This window comes from Pygocentrus nattereri, chromosome 8, assembly GCF_015220715.1.
Source record: "Pygocentrus nattereri isolate fPygNat1 chromosome 8, fPygNat1.pri, whole genome shotgun sequence".
Classification (NCBI taxonomy): domain Eukaryota; kingdom Metazoa; phylum Chordata; class Actinopteri; order Characiformes; family Serrasalmidae; genus Pygocentrus; species Pygocentrus nattereri.
Genome location: NC_051218.1, coordinates 13,050,091 through 13,060,442, shown reverse-complemented (window position 1 = coordinate 13,060,442; position 10,352 = coordinate 13,050,091).

The window sequence follows — 10,352 nt, the reverse complement described above, 5'->3', positions numbered from 1 at the left end:
GCGCCTGTATGTTGGGGTTTTCCCCGGTGGACGAGAGGGTAGCTTCCCTACGCCTTCGGGTTGGGGAACGGGTCCTGACTGTTGTCTGTGCTTATGCACCGAACAGCAGTTCAGAATACCCAGCCTTCATAGAGTCCTTGGAAGGGGTGCTTGAAAGTGCTCCTCCTGGAGACTCGATTGTCCTACTGGGGGACTTCAACGCTCACGTGGGCAATGACAGTAAGACCTGGAGGGGTGTGATTGGGAGGAATGGCCTCTCTGATCTGAACCCGAGTGGTGTTCAGTTTTTGGACTTCTGTGCAAACCACAGTTTGTCCATAACGAACACCATGTTTGAACACAAGGATGTCCATAAGTGCACATGGCACCAGGACACCCTAGGCCGCAGTTCAATGATTGACTTTGTAGTCGTGTCAGCGGACTTGCGGCCATGTGTACTGGACACTCGGGTAAAGAGAGGAGCTGAGCTGTCAACTGATCACCACCTGGTGGTGAGTTGGATCAGGTGGTGGGGGAAGATGCCAGTCAGACCAGGCAAACCCAAATGTATAGTGAGGGTTTGCTGGGAACGTCTGGCAGAAGAACCTGTCAGATTGATCTTCAACTCACACCTCCGTCAGAACTTTGACCAGATATCGGGGGAGGTGGGGGACATCGACTCAGAATGGGCCATGTTCCGCTCCTCCATTGTTGAAGCGGCTGACTGTAGCTGTGGTCGCAAGGTAGTTGGTGCCTGTTGGGGCGGTAATCCTCGAACCCGGTGGTGGACACCCCAGGTGAGAGATGCCGTCAAGCTGAAGAAGGAGTCCTACCGGACATGGTTGGCCTGTAGGACACCAGAGGCAGCTGGCAGGTATCGACAGGCCAAGCGATCTGCGGCTTCAGTCGTTGCCAAGGCAAAAACCCGGGTGTGCGAAGAGTTCGGTGAGGCCTTGGAAAGTGACTTTAAGTCGGCTCCGAAAAGATTCTGGCAAACCGTCAGGCGACTCAGAAGGGGAAAGCAGTGTGCCACTAGCACTGTATATAGTGGAGATGGTGTGCTGCTGACTTCGACTGAAGACGTCATTGGGCGGTGGAAGGAATACTTTGAGGACCTTCTCAATCCCACCGACACGTTCTCCAGTGAGGAGGCAGAGTCTGGGGACACGGGAATAGGCTTGTCCATTACTGAGGCCGAAGTCGCTAAGGTAGTTAAAAAGCTCCTTGGCGGCAGGGCTGCAGGGGTGGATGAGATCCGTCCCGAGTTCCTCAAGGCTCTGGATGTTGTGGGGCTGTCTTGGCTGACACGCCTTTTCAACATTGCGTGGACATCGGGGGTGGTGCCACTTGATTGGCAGACTGGGGTGGTGGTGCCTCTTTTTAAAAAGGGGGACCGGAGGGTGTGTTCCAACTACAGGGGAATCACACTCCTCAGCCTCCCTGGTAAGGTCTTTGCAAGGGTACTGGAGAAGAGAGTCCGGCTTATAGTCGAACCTCAGATCCAGGAGGAGCAGTGCGGGTTCCGCCCTGGTCGTGGAACACTGGACCAACTCTTTACCCTCTCCAGGATTCTCGAGGGTTCATGGGAGTTTGCCCAACCAGTCCACATGTGCTTTGTGGATTTGGAGAAGGCATTCGACTGTGTTCCCCGGGGTATTCTGTGGGAGGTGCTTCGGGAGTACGGGGTACATGGCTCTTTGCTACGAGCCATTCAGGCCCTGTACAAACAAAGCAGGAGCTTGGTTCGCATGGGCGGCAGTAAGTCAGACTTTTTCCCAGTGAGAGTTGGACTCCGTCAGGGCTGCCCTTTGTCACCGATTCTATTCATAATTTTTATGGATAGAATTTCTAGGCGCAGTCAGGGGATGGAGGGTGTCCGGTTTGGTGACCTCAGGGTCACATCGCTGCTGTTCGCAGATGATGTGGTCCTATTGGGGACATCAGGCCGTGAACTTCAGCTTTCACTGGATCGGTTTGCAGCCGAGTGTGAAGCGGCCGGGATGAGGATCAGTACCTCCAAATCCGAGGCCATGGTTCTCACGCGGGAAAGGGTGGAGAGCCCTCTCTGGGTCGGGGATGAGCTCTTGCCTCAAGTGGAGGAGTTTAAGTATCTCGGGGTCTTGTTCACGAGTGATGGTACAAGGGAGCGGGAGATTGACAGGCGGATTGGTGCTGGGTCAGCAGTGATGCGGGCTCTTTACCGGTCTGTTGTGGTAAAGAAAGAGCTGAGCCATAAGGCAAGGCTCTCGATTTACTGGTCGATCTATGTTCCCACCCTCACCTATGGTCATGAGCTTTGGGTAATGACCGAAAGAACGAGATCGCGAATACAAGCGGCTGAAATGAGTTTCCTCCGCAGGGTGGCTGGACTCTCCCTTAGAGATAGGGTGAGAAGTTCGGTCATCCGAGAGGGACTCGGAGTAGAGCCGCTGCTTCTTCACGTCGAGAGGAGCCAGTTGAGGTGGTTCGGGCATCTTGTTAGGATGCCTCCTGGACGCCTCCCTTGGGAGGTGTCACAGGCAAGTCCACCGGGAAGGAGACCCCGGGGAAGACCCAGGACACGCTGGCGTGACTATATCGCCCAGCTGGCCTGGGAGCGCCTCGGAATCCCTCCCAGGGAGCTAGTGGAAGTGGCTGGGGAAAGGGAGGTCTGGGCTTCATTGCTCAGGATGCTGCCCCCGCGACCCGAACCCCGGAGAAGCGGAAGATGATGGATGGATGGATGGATGGATAATGTATTATAAAAACTACATGGGTCTTTACTTTTACACATGCAACATTTTATGTTTTTTATGCTTTCATAAGTCACATTCAACAAATCAACAGTAATTATGAGATGTGTCTCTGTTGACATTGTGTTAACTTTCACAGTTTTTGCATACAACTGTTACAACTGTATAATGTATCACTGAGCCCTGTTGTAAATTAACTAACTATACATGAAACCTTATTTGACCTCTTCGATCTCTTTACATTCTGAGCTAACAATGAATGGGATCCGATCAGGCTTTGCTTTCTTTCTTTTCTGTTTATTGGGTAGAGTGTTTGAAGTGTCCATCATCGTGTATCCATGGCAGTCAGCCTGCCCTGGTCTCCATGGCTCTGTTTGGGAGTTTAGTCTCTTTGCTCTTTGTTAATGTACTTCACTGTTTCCCCAAACATTCCATGAGTTCCTTCCGAGTGCATTCTCAAAGCAGTGTGCTGGGACTGCCTAAATGAACCGCACGCAAGCACAGTGCAGACAGTAGCTGAAATGTCAGCACACATTCCCTGCTTCACCTGTCACTTTCAAGGCTGATCCGACTTGTGGGGGAGAGTGGACAAAGCTACTAATTAAAGAATGAGGCATGAGGTATTGGGTTGGGGAGCAGAAAAGGCTGCACATGACGGGGCAGGTGTCAGATCTATGCTGTGAGGTGGAGGCATGGACACATGCAGGGCCATGGAAAGGTGAACAGCAGGGTTATTTTCCACTCATACTCAAAGACCATTTTTCTGGGAGTCCATCCCAGACATAACAGCACAGAGGGAGATAATGGGGGCATAAACACCAAATGTCTTTCAACAAAAACTAAAATGACAACATCAATTAAAGCGACTGTTTGGCAAAAATATATACAATTTCTAGTCGATCAGCCAAGATGTGTGGTCTTCTTTAGTTTTGCTCTAGAGTTACAAGGCTAATAGTGTACAAGCAATGGAAGCAAATATCACCAACTGACCATGCCTGTCAGCCAATCACAACCATCTCTACAAGCAACGTCCTCAGGGAGAAACTCAGACAAACCTGCTGTGAGAATAATAGTGGCAGTAAATTAGTCAGAAACAGTAGGCTAAATCCTGAAAGCTAGACTTTATGTGTATCTGTACTTCACTGTACTCGCAATTATACATATACATTTAATATGATATCAAAGGAGAAATATCATTACAATATAAAGATCTGTTAGCGCCCTAAGTTAGCTTTTCTGGATGCAGTTGTTAACATTTAGCATGATAAACAAGTGATGTGCTTGCATTTGCGATTAATAGCATTCCGTGTAAAGATATGGACTTCTGGATTTCATCAATTGCATTATTTTATTAAACTTAGCTTAAAAAAAGACCTCGTGTAAAAGATGACCTCATGCTCAGTCCTCCTGCTCTGAATAGCTCAAGTGTTAGCTTTAACAGCAGCTTATCTTAAAAGGTAGATTACAGTGCAAACCCCTTCCTTATTAGACATGAGAAACTGCCATTTTCAATGTGTTGAGATCCCTGGTCTGGTTACCCTACTGAAATAAACATCATAGCCCATCTTATGCTGGTCTGGTGCTGGTTTATCTGGTCACCCAGAATGTTCATGCTAGTTGACCAGTACACTGGTGTCCAAAATACAACGTATGCTGGATTTGGCTGTGATCAGCATGACAACTTCAATTACCAGCACAGCAGCATCTAAAACACAACAGGTTAGTTTTGCTGGTGACCAGCCATGCTGGTCTGGATTTGCTAGCAGGGCAATGCCAATATGGTTGATTAATGTAAACATGGTTTCCTCCATTTCAATTTAAACTGGCCTACGTTCATATTCTCAGTCAAGCACATATGTTTGGGCTGACAATCTTATGAAGCCAAGTTTCTTTTTGAATATTAAAATGTTTTAAATGTACTCATCTATGTGCTTTTTGCTTTGTGCTACTAAGCTATGTGCTTCTATTGCTTGTTAACTATTAGCCTTGTAGCTTCAGTGCAAAATTAGAGAGACAAACTTCAGAAGCCAAACACATCTGAGTTGATCAACTACATCTGAGAAAAGAGGAAGATTGTGCAGATTTGTTTTTTCTTTTTACCAAACTATCTTTTTAATGCTGCACAAATATGTCTCAGTAGAAGTGAGACAAACAGAAGACCAAACAGAGTTAAAAATTGATTCGTAAAATGTTTACCACAACTGTAGGCTAAAACAGGATGAAAAATTGACCTGATGATAATTGGATTTGTGACATCCTGAGGATATTGGTGGGGAAGGGGCGGCCTGTTGATAGACTCTTTATGGAAGGGCCATCGGAGAGCGCTCTTCTCAAAGACGTATCACCACTTATTCCTTTTATGGCCAGGAGAGGTAGAAAGAACATCAGTAAAGCATGGCAGCTTTAAAGGTACGGTTGCACTGGGTGGAATCAGGGAGGTATGAAGGTCACAGAATTTCCTACTGTATATTGAGGGAGAGAGAGAATGTGTGTATGCGTGTTTGGGTATAATTGGATTCCCATTGAGATCTTTCCAGCTATAGTGTGAGTCACGTTGCACAAATCTTGGCAGTCTGTGGAAAGCCGAAGTGCCAGAGGACTGTTTTGTGCGGATGTGGAGGAGAAATGCATGTGGACATGGAAGACGGTATCTCTCTCCATCCTGCATTATCATGCAGTACAGACACTGTCTGAACCTCCGAGTGGCTCCTTCAATCAATGCCGGTGCCATTTAGGATACATTCAGCCTTGCCAAGTTCTCTCACAAAAGCGTTATGGAGTTGGCTACTTCATGATATATGAGAGTTAAAAATGAAAATGGAAATACTGTGCAATATTAAATCTGATGGCACCATGAGACAGAACATGTTCAGTGTATGGTGCACACAGTGTCAATTCAATATGTTATAGACATTTTTCATTTGCATATACTGCTATCATGCAACAATTGTGAATACATATGCAAAAAATGAATACAAAAAAATAGAAATATACTTGACAGTTTGTGAGCCAAGCAGTGCTAAAGTTAGCTGTTTGAACTTCACATGTCACAGTAAGTTACACCTTTTATCTTGAGTGTCATGTAAGGGTCGTCATTAAAAGTTTGTTATCAGGTTTCCAAGTGGGGCACGTCATGCACCCCTCAGTCTGGGTGTTAGCCAACATAAAACACACACACACGCGCACACACACACACACACACACACACACACACACACACACACACACACAAAACAACACCAGAGCACTAATGCTGATGACTGACATCATTTACATTCTGGGTCAGCACTGTTTACAAGGAACTCAGAGAGAGAGAGAGAGAGAGAGAGAGAGAGAGAGAGAGAGAGAGAGAGAGAGAGAGAGAGAGAGAGAGAGAGAGAGAAAGCAAGAGAGTGAGAGTGAGAGAATGAGAGAGAAAGAGTAATAGGTAGAGTAAGAGTGAGAAAGCATGAGAGAGAGTGGGGGAGCAAGAAAAAGAGAGAGAGAGCAAGAGAGAGAGAGAGAGAGAGAGAGAGAGAGAGAGAGAGAGAGAGAGAGAGAGAGAGAGAGCGAGAGAGAAAGAGAGAGAGAGTGAGAGAGAGAGAGTGTGTATGCTGTGTATTTAAATAGTGATGCAGCACGTGGCCCAGTACTGTATTGCCATGTCCCGTTAAAAGACAAGGCAGACCTTGAGTGTCCTGCCATGGCAGAATCACACGTATCAGCACCCCACATATATATATATATATATATATATATGCACATGCGCGCACACACACACACACACACACACACACACAGACAGACAGATTTCTGCAAGACAAAACAGTGACCAGGTGCTACATTTCACACATAGTGCTAGACATGATCAAAGCCTGTGTTGCTGACAGATAAGCTCTAGCTATGCTGGAGGCCGTAACACGGAACCCAGAGCAGGCGAAAATTTCTCAAAGTAGAATTTCTCTGCTTTGTGATCCGATTTCCTGTCTGGGAGTAGAAGACCTTCACAGAAAAGTCACAGACATTTCACATGTGAAGTGTACAAAAACCACAGGTTTATTCACATGTGAAATGTGACTTTCCTGTAAGAGGATGTAAGGGATGTTTCCCTGTGATAAAGGTAATCAATCAGCCAAGATGTGCTCCGTGTCCAAAAGCTGGCTTCTTTATTTTTGAACTAGAGTTTTAATGCCAACATAATAAACACATATTAACAGCATTATAGAACTAGAAAAAATACAGACAAAATTCAGGCTTCAAGATGCTTGCTACTGCTGTTTTTTTTTGTACTTTTTGTGCACTTTTGTCCACTTTTAAAGATAACAGTATGCTACACTGAGTCAGACATCAAGTAAGTGAGTCTGTTTGAGATTACTTAACATCTCAGTAGTTTAAGTAGAGTAGTTTAAGGCACATTTGGTATGCAGTTTGCACTAGAGGAGGCACAATATCACTTTTTCTCTCCTCATATGGATATCGAAACGTTCAGCATTGGCCCATACTGCTGTTTTTTGTTTTATATGTCCAGCATTTTCTGATGATTTCAGTCCAACACTGATACCCAGAATGCTAATTAATGTGGGATAAGCTTCCAAGGTGTGAATACAGGGAGTCCTCGGGGGTCTGGGAGCCTCTAATTAACCTTTTGGACCCCTGAATGTCTGCAAACAAATAAATAAATAGCCTTTTTCTTTAACAATTGTCAAGGTTTGTCTTCAATATTGGGCAGCACTGGTCTGCCTCACAGTGGTGCTGCAGCAGATTAGTTCACCCAGTTGGTCCTTCATAGACTAGCAACTGTAACTATGCCCGGAATACCTGGGAAAACTTCACAACATGGCATAACGTATTTGTAAATCTGAAAACTTGCCCAGTTTTCCCAAGAGATTGGTGGAAGGTGTGAATTGAAGCCTGCTTCAGTGCCACTATGGCAAGTGAGCAGCTGGATTAGACACCGCAATTATGAAGGGGTACTTTGCACGCTGTAAGCTTCCATTACATGTTAGCTGCATTAGCCTTGGAGCTCCAGAGTAAAATTGAAGAAAGAACATTATTTCACCACAAAACATGTCTTGGCTGACTGACCACTTCTAGAGTAAGAGTCAAATTGCGCAAATTAGATTGTTGGCCAAACTATTGCTTTTAGTTGTCCAGGTTACTTAGAAATCTTGTTTTGTGAAATATCCACCAGAATAAAGTCACCCTGCAGACTTTCCTATCATGGATGAGTGATTTATTCAGTGTGCTGTGACTTGCGTAGGATGGCAGGTTTTAGATGTCTCTCGCTCTAGATAGAACGACTGATAAAACCGACTGCATGTGTGAGAAAGGTCAGTGATCCTCAGTGCGTGAGGGTCAACAGGTTCACAAGCCATGCCTTTACTTTTATTTGTGTGGCTTACTGAGTCTCCCCTCCAGCATAAACATAATCTCACACACACATGTTGAGTGTGTCAGTGTGTGAAGGCTGTGTGGGAGGTGACTCACGTGTATCTTAAGCCCCCCTCTCACTGAGAAGCTGGAGGTGGGAGGAGCCTCTGTTTAGGTCATTATAACCTTGATAGCTTCTCAACATTCCCAGCAATGGTGCCAAAAGGGTCATAAAAGGTCAGTTAACCAATAAACGTTACAAATCCAGACAATTTACATTTTAGTATACATCTTATACATTGTTGCTTTTCCAAATAGAACCATTTAAATTTTTCTTTAACACTTTCATTTTCAGTAACACTTGGTCCTTTGTAGATGATTGATAAGCTCAACAGATTATCAGTAACGTATCAACAGCAAATCAGTGAAGCAGCAGTAGTGAAGTATCTCAATAGATTGAAGTAAATATGCTGAAGATGTTCTGTTAATACATTACTTACATTAAGTAGATGTATTCTGAATATATTACTTCTACTACGCAAAACCCAAGCTTTCTCAACCTAAGCCTAACCCTGGCCCTAATCTTAACCTCAACCTAAAACCTAATCCTAACCATTATAAGTGTTTGTTTCATTTAAAGGGACCACTGTCACCCATTTTCCTACATCATTCGAACACAGCGGCTTCTGTGAAAATTTCATGATGACTGGTCCAATAGAAATGCATCTGTCAGCTTAACCTCTGCAACATACAGCCAGTTACCATTGACAACTACATTAAATCATACACACACACAGTTTCTAAACCACCTATCCTTCTGGCTCACACAGGGTGCTGGAGCCAATCCCAGTGGTCATTGGTCAGAAGGCAGGATACACCCTGGACAGGTCGCAAGTCCATCACAGGGCAGACACACAGACGTATATATATTCACACACACATTCACACCTAGGGGCAATTTAGCATGTCCAATTGGCCAGAGGAAGCCCACAAAGACCTGGGGAGAACATGCAAACTCCACACAGAAAGGACCCTGATCACCAGGCTGAGGAACCGAACCCAGGCCCCTCTTGCTGTGGAGGCAACAGTGCTACTCACTGTGCCAGTTGTTGTCTGTTAAACTCATAAGCCAAATTCTCTCCGTTTTCGCAGAACACATTCGTCCATCAAAGGTATTTGTAAACTTAAAATTCAAAGCTGTCAATCTGCATAATTTACTAGCTATCCAGAAGGACGGATACAAGCTAACACTACCAATATATTACTGTGCTGTTTAGAGTTAGAAATTTTGTCAAAATTTGTCGAAATTTTGTCAGCTTTCTCTCATGTCTGACTCATAAGACCAGTATTGTTTTGGTTATGTTTTCATATTTGTTTTGAATTGTCATATTTTCACACATTCATTCATAGAATACAGCAACTGCCCAATGGCTCCTATTATAAGCGAGTTTTGAGTGCACAAGTGTTCAGTTGTTCTCTGTACTTAGAAAAGTGTGTTGAACATATTGTCCATGGTAATTGATGATGCAGTGCAGATGTGGTAGATAGAGATGAGGTTGAAAAATGAAAAATGTTAGCGTGTTCCTTTAAGCCTGGGCTGGAGTTAAGATATGGCTGCTGTTCCAGCCTCCAGCAGATCATCTCCTCTTGATTGCGCCTTGCAGGACCTCCTTCCAGGCAGCAGCAACATCAGCAGCAGGGCTACTCATTCGAGCAGGACTAACGTAGCTACTGAATACAGATGTGCTATCTCAGTATCCAGACCTGACCCCAAAATGGACAATAAATCCAATCCGGCACTGAGGTCACTACAGCCCAATAAAACGTCACCGCACAGCTGATCCCCAAACCACATACACACATATTCCCTAATACACTCAAAACACACACACACACACACGCCTCAGGCTGAACCTAGAGAGCATAGAGAGAATTAGCTTGTTTGCCTTCACTCTAAGACGCGCTTACATAGTATATGCTATTAGCAGGGAAGCAACCCATATCTAATTACCTTAGTGCATTACTCTGGCTTTGAGATGAGGGTTGAAAAAATAGAGGAGGCACGATTCACTGTTATGTGATCCACTCTCCTTCCCACAGGGGTATGCAAGTCTGTCATGCGGGGGGTGAGACAGGGGTAGGCAGAAAAAAAAAAGCTGCAATTTCTGACAGCACCAGCAGGGGGAGCTCTGTGCGGCAGAGGGATCCTGCTGACAAGAGGCTATTTTTAGACCACTGAATAGAAAAATGTATTTATAGAGCATTGGGTTCTGCCACAGTGAGGGAGCTGGA